The following is a 6,593-nucleotide window of genomic DNA, read 5'->3' as shown; positions in this document are numbered from 1 at the left end:
CACCTGTCTGCGTTCATGCGGAACGGCATTAAGTTCTTTCGTCTCTGGCATTAGAGGCGGGAAATCGGCGTTGTTGTATACCATAGCCATATTCGTTTTACAGAATATGGCTAGGAACGAGGAAGATGTGTTTGAATTTTTGGAAATAAGGCTCTAAATAGAGCTATTTCCGATTTGAAAAATATATATTCACGAAGTATTTTGTGTTATACACAACTTATTCAAAATTTAAAAACAAAATAGGTCTTTTAAGAGGTTAGATAGATAGATAGAATAGATAGATAGATAGATAGATAGATAGATAGATAGATAGATAGATAGATAGATAGATAGATAGATAGACAGATAGATAGATAGATAGATGCTAGTAGTGCAGATGAACTAGAGGAAAAGAACCACGGAGTTAATGGAAAGATGATTATTACGAGGTAGACAGGAACGAGAGGAGGATATGAGTGGCAACAAAATGTTTATAGGAGATGAGTAGGGCAATGATTGAAAGGGAAGAGAGAGGGGGGAGAGAGAAAGACAAAAACTGTATGAAGCGCTTGAGGGGCGAATGATAATAAGAATAGGAAATGAAGAAAACATTTTGAATCATGTGTCCGTTTGTGTGCTTGTGTGTTCCTATGTGTCCGGTCATGTTTATTCGCGTTTGTTTGGGAACATGGCAGGTCATAGGTGGAGATTTAGAAGTTGATAGGCACTAAGAAATTAAGGGTAATTAAGTAAGACAGCGTGCGTGTGATGGGGAACGTCACAGTAGAAGATATTAGGGAAAATGTATTACTATGCATACACATATACATGTATACGTATATTCGCATATACACATATCTATATGCGCATATCCACACGTATACACCACACTCGCACATTTATATACAAACGCCAGCACAAACGCTCGAGCTGAAGTATACTGGGAAGGAGTAAGAAATTGAGTTATTATAAAAACGAGAAAGAAACGAAGTGTGATAAGGATGTGGCAGAGACAGATAGACAGACGAACAGACAGGCAAGCAGTCAGACAAACAGACGGACGGATGAGAGAGATAGATAGACAGAGAGATAGAAAGAGAGATAGACAGAGAGATAGATAGACAGAGAGATAAATAGACACAGCGATACACACAGAGATAGATACAGAGAGATAGACTGAGAGATAAACAGAGAGATAGATAGACAGAGAGATAGATAGACACAGAGATACACACAGTGATAGATAGACAGAGAGATAGAGAGAGGGTTAGATAGAGAAAGGTAACAGGTATGAAAGGAAAAGAGAGAAACGGTTCAGAGAAAGAAAGGAGCACTAATTTACAGAGATATTAAGAAAGTAATTGTATCAATATTGATTAAAATAAGTTTTTAACCAGCTTTCAAACAAAACGCTGGCTTGAGATCACATTTTTCAAATGTCTTCTATGTCTTATTAATTTTTTTCTTCTTTTCGCCTTTATGTCTTCATATCGTTTCCCATCTTATTTTCTTTTTTCGAGCTCAACAACTCTATCGACCAACATAACAAACAAAAGTTACAAATGCTTCCGCAAAAAACTTATAATAACGTTAGAAATTATACGCCTGTAAAGCATTTAAAATGGTTTGTTAGAAAACAGATCTAAATTATTGTGTTTTTTAGGCTCCCAGCCAATGTTTTAGAAATAGAAGGTATTAGTCGATGAAACGGCATTAATATATTAATAGTAGTTATTTTATCAACCTCGTGATGATAAAAGGAAAATTTGACCTTACTAGTATTTGAACTTATTGTATCTGAACGACACAAAAAAGCACTCTAAGATCTCAGAAAATTCGGTGGCGCACGGTCGTTTAGACTATTAAATCTACATCAAAGTTACTCTGAACTGTATACATGGTAGGAAAGTGAAATGAGTTAAAAATATTCATTTCTCTTAAATATTGATATGAGGAAATGTGGTTTTGTGATGTTTAGTTCGTTTTTAAGAACTTTCAACGTCGTAAACGAAAAGAATTCTCTTCAGCTGGGAAGCTTCAAAGGAAATTAATCCTATTCATTTGAGTAAAGAAAGGTTTGTAATGTAAAGTGATGTGGCAACCGACGTTGCAGATGTATTTGCAGTAAAGTTTGTTTCATATATACTCTCACATGGAGGAGATGTGGCTATATGGTTAAGAAGTTTGCTAGAAATTCACGCGATATGGGTTCAAACCAAAAGCAAATATCTTAGTGGAGGCGCAATGGCCCAGTGGTTAGGGCAGCGGATTCGCGGTCGTAGGATCGCAGTTTCGATTCCCAGACCGGGCGTTGTAAGTGTTTATTGAGCGAAAACACCTAAAGCTCCACCAGGTTCCAGCAGGGAAGGGGTGGCGAACCCTGCTGTACTCTTTCACCACAGCTTTCTCTCCCTCTTTCTGATGTACCTGTATTTCAAACGGCCAGCCTTGTCACGCTCTGTGTCACGCTGAATCTCCCCGAGACCTACGTTAAGGGTACACGTGTCTGTGGAGTGCTCAACCACTTGCACGTTAAATTCACGAGCAAACTGTTCCGTTGATCAGATCAACTGGAGCTCTCGTCGTCGTAACCGACCGAGTGCCAACAATCAGAACGGATTAATGCCTTGTCACTAAGACAGACACTATGTATGAGTCTATGACGTGTGTATGAATATATGTGTGTGTTTGTGTCTGTGTGTGTCTCTGCGTGTCTATGTGTCTGTGTGAGTTTTTGTGTTGGTGTTCGTCCCTCATTGTTTGGCAATCGGTGTAGGTTCATTTGTGTCAGCGAAACTTAGATGTTTAGTAAAATTATCGATAGAATAACTAGCAAACTTAGGATAAAAAATGCAGTCGATTTTTTAACTGAAATCCCTCAAAGAAATGTCCCAGTGTGTCTGTAATTCAATGGCTGAAACAAATGTAAGAATAAAAGAATAAAAGAACGTTAAGTTATTCAAAGACGCTAGTGTCCGAATTTGCTTTAGGTATGAGTTACACCAAATACAGTTAACATATTGGCGTTGTTTCAAATACTACCATAATCATTCCCTTGTCAATGAATACAGAACTGAAATTCATAATTAACAGCGCCTTATTTACACTCTTAAAGAATTGTGAGAACTGTATAGACATCACATCACCTTATTTCTCTTGATTTATGAATGTATATTTTCAAGTAGTGGAGGCGCAATGGCCCAGTGGTTAGGGCAGGGGACTCGCGGTCATAGGATCGCGGTTTCGATTCTCAGACCGAGCGTTGTGAGTGCTTATTGAGCGAAAACACCTAAAGCTCCACGAGGCTCCGGCAGGGGATGGTGGCGAACCCTGCTGTACTCTTTCACCACAACTTTCTCTCACTCTTACTTCTTGTTTCTGTTGTGCCTGTAATTCAAAGGGGCCAGACTTGTCACACTCTGTGTCACGCTGAATATCCCCGAGAACTACGCTAAGAGTACACGTGTCTGTGGAGGGCTCAGCCACTTGCACGTAAGTTTTACGAGCAGGCTGTTCCGTTGACCGGATCAACTGGAAGCCTCGACGTCGTAAGCGATGGAGTGTTAACAACAAATTTTCAAGTACATTTAAACTAGCAATTATTGTATTTTTCTTTGATTCTTTTTTTAATTAATATATACGAGTGCGTGCGTGTGTGTGTGTGTGTTTGTGTATCTGTGTATGTGTGTCTGCGTGCGTATGTGCGCCTGTGCGTAGTTACGCGCATATGTGTGCATGTTATATGTGTCCGTAGATGATACTAATGTGTATACTGTCTTTTACACGCTATTTGATATGCGGGGAAAACTGGGGTAACTTCAAGCAGTATGTATTACGGTTTGTTGACCGCCTCTCGTAGAAGGCATACTTTACTTCTTACGCCATTTATGCTGTTAAACATCAATATTTCTGATTATATTTAGTAGAAGGTTATGTAACGATGAATTGCAATGGTTTAAACGCAGAATAATTCATAAATTTTACTTGAACTGAAAGGAAGATCTGGCGGAAACATTACCCCTTTATTCCGCACATCAATTGCGTTGTAGTATGTATAATGCATACACAAATGCACAACACACATACACACACACACACGCACACACGCACACACACATACATACACAGACACGCACCCATACATGCACAGGCGAGTGCACGTACGCACATGCATCACACAAACAGTTAGTTTCATAATATTGAAATTTACTTCAGTTCTTCTGATCTCCGTTGTGTTATGCATGATACGCACACATACACACACACACAGACAATTAGCTCCATGTAAGAGTATGAATATATAAAAGTTGCTATGAGAAAGAATGCATAACATTGATTATAAATCACCATCGTTTTCATATGTATGAAAGATTCAACTATGGCTCAAGTAATCAAGGAAAATCGAGTCCACGAAAGTACTTCTATCTCACTTCTATTTTACCGTTGGTAAAAATCTTTGGTGAAGACACAAGCTTTAAGCAATCTTATTCATACTGTAAACTTGTTGCTTTATGCCTATGTGAGATTTTTTTAATGCTTTTCTTAATTCTAATTCCACCTGTCATCTTTGCTTCACAATTCCAAGAAAGATGATCTAAATTAAGAATAAATCCAGCGTGTGCAGCAGACAATGCTTGCAGATAACAGGTTACGATTCTTTCAGCTGCTCTATTCAAAGAATCTTATATAATTCAAAAATAATCTGCGATGTTTTATTTAACTTACTTTGTATTGAATTCTGTGTTAAATATCCTTAGAGATTCTCTTGGAGCGGAAATATTGGATGAATAGTTAATCCCTTATGTTGTTGTTTTTTTTATTATCATTACTTAAAGGATATTATTTTTCTATTATGCATAAGTTAGGAGGGGAAGGCGGTTTAGGAATGAACCCTGTGAGGATATAAACATGTAAATATATAATATTTGTCGAGAAACGTTGGGAAAGAAACTTTCTAAGTAAACAATATTGTTCGAAGCAGAGACAAGATACGGTAGATGTGCTCGGAATGAAGGTTCTTAATGACAAAATCTCAGTAGGCATGCCAATAGAAAAGACATGCAAATATATAAACATATATGTATATATATGTTGACTATGAAAGGAACTCTGTGTGTGTGTGTGTGTGTGTGTGTTCTTGTGTCTGTTTGTGTGTGTGTGTATGTGTGTGTGTGTGTGTTACATATATATATATATATATATATACACTTATATGTATATATATATATATATATATATATATATATATACGTATAAGTTCACAACAATAGACGCAATTTTATCTGAAATCTATATACACATATATTTGTGAGTGAGTGCGTGCGCGTGCGTGAATACCCCCCCCCCATACACACACATACACACACATACACACACAGAGTCCCACTCATAGTGAACACATATATACATACATGTTTATGTATTTGCATGTCATTTCGATTCGCAAGTCTATTGAGGTTTTGTCATTAAAAACCTTCATTCCGATCACATCTACCGTATATTGTCTCTGTTTCGAACAATATTGTTTGCTTAGAAAGTTTCTTTCCCAACGTTTCTCGATGAATATTACATATCTACATGCATAATAAACTAATTACAACAGATGGTTAGTGGTTCACGGACTACAGCTGTTTCAGATGTTTTTTTTTTTATTGATGAAAGAGTTATTACATCATGTGAAAAAAAAACTGTTCTCATCAGGTGTATACATGCACGAATTAAACATTTTATGAAAACATTCCAACGAATCCAAGTATGTGCCATTTCGTGATTCCCTGACGAATCAGAGAATCATTACATACATTGTGGCATTCCGTCGGTTACGACGACGAGGTTTCCAGTGGATCCGATCAACGGAACTCATGAAATTAACGCGTAAGTGGCTGAATAACTCCACAAACACTTGTACCCTTAACGTAGTTCTCGGAGAGATTCAGCGTGACACAGTGTTTGACAAGGCTTGCCCTTTGAAATACAGGTACAACAGAAACTGGAAGAAAAATTGAAAGTTGTGGTGAAAGAGTACAGAAGGATTCGCCACCACACCCTGCCGGAGTCCCGTGGAGCTTTAGGTAATTACGCTCAATAAACACACACAATCCCGATCCCACAACCACGAGTTCGCTGCGCTAACCACTGGGCCATTGCGCCCTCACTTTATATACATTCACATATATTCAATACGCCAGCTAAACACTTCCCCAACGTTCCTGGAAACGTTTATGTGTGCTATTTACAACGAAGCCAGCCAAGAAACAGGCGCGTTTCATTAGTTCATAATTTCATAATTATCAATGTAATTATCAATGTAATTTTGAAATACACCAGCCTAGTCAAATATTCTTTTTTACTCTAGGCACAAGGCCTGAAATTTTGGGGGAGGGGTCCAGTTGATTAGATCGACCTCAGTACGCAACTGGTACTTAATTTATCGACCCCGAAACGATGAAAGAAGCCTAGTCAAATATTCTTTTCTACTCTAGGCACAAGGCCCGACATTTTGGGGGAAGGGACCAGTCGATTAAATCGAAACCAGTACGCAAATGATACTTAATTTATCGACCTCGAAACGCCGAAAGAAGACTAGTCAAATATTGAGTCAAATATTGAGTCAA

The sequence above is a fragment of the Octopus bimaculoides genome, chromosome 8 (genome assembly GCF_001194135.2).
Source record: "Octopus bimaculoides isolate UCB-OBI-ISO-001 chromosome 8, ASM119413v2, whole genome shotgun sequence".
NCBI lineage: Eukaryota > Metazoa > Mollusca > Cephalopoda > Octopoda > Octopodidae > Octopus > Octopus bimaculoides.
The sequence above is the reverse complement of the archived record's forward strand: the minus strand, read 5'-3'. Positions refer to the sequence as shown.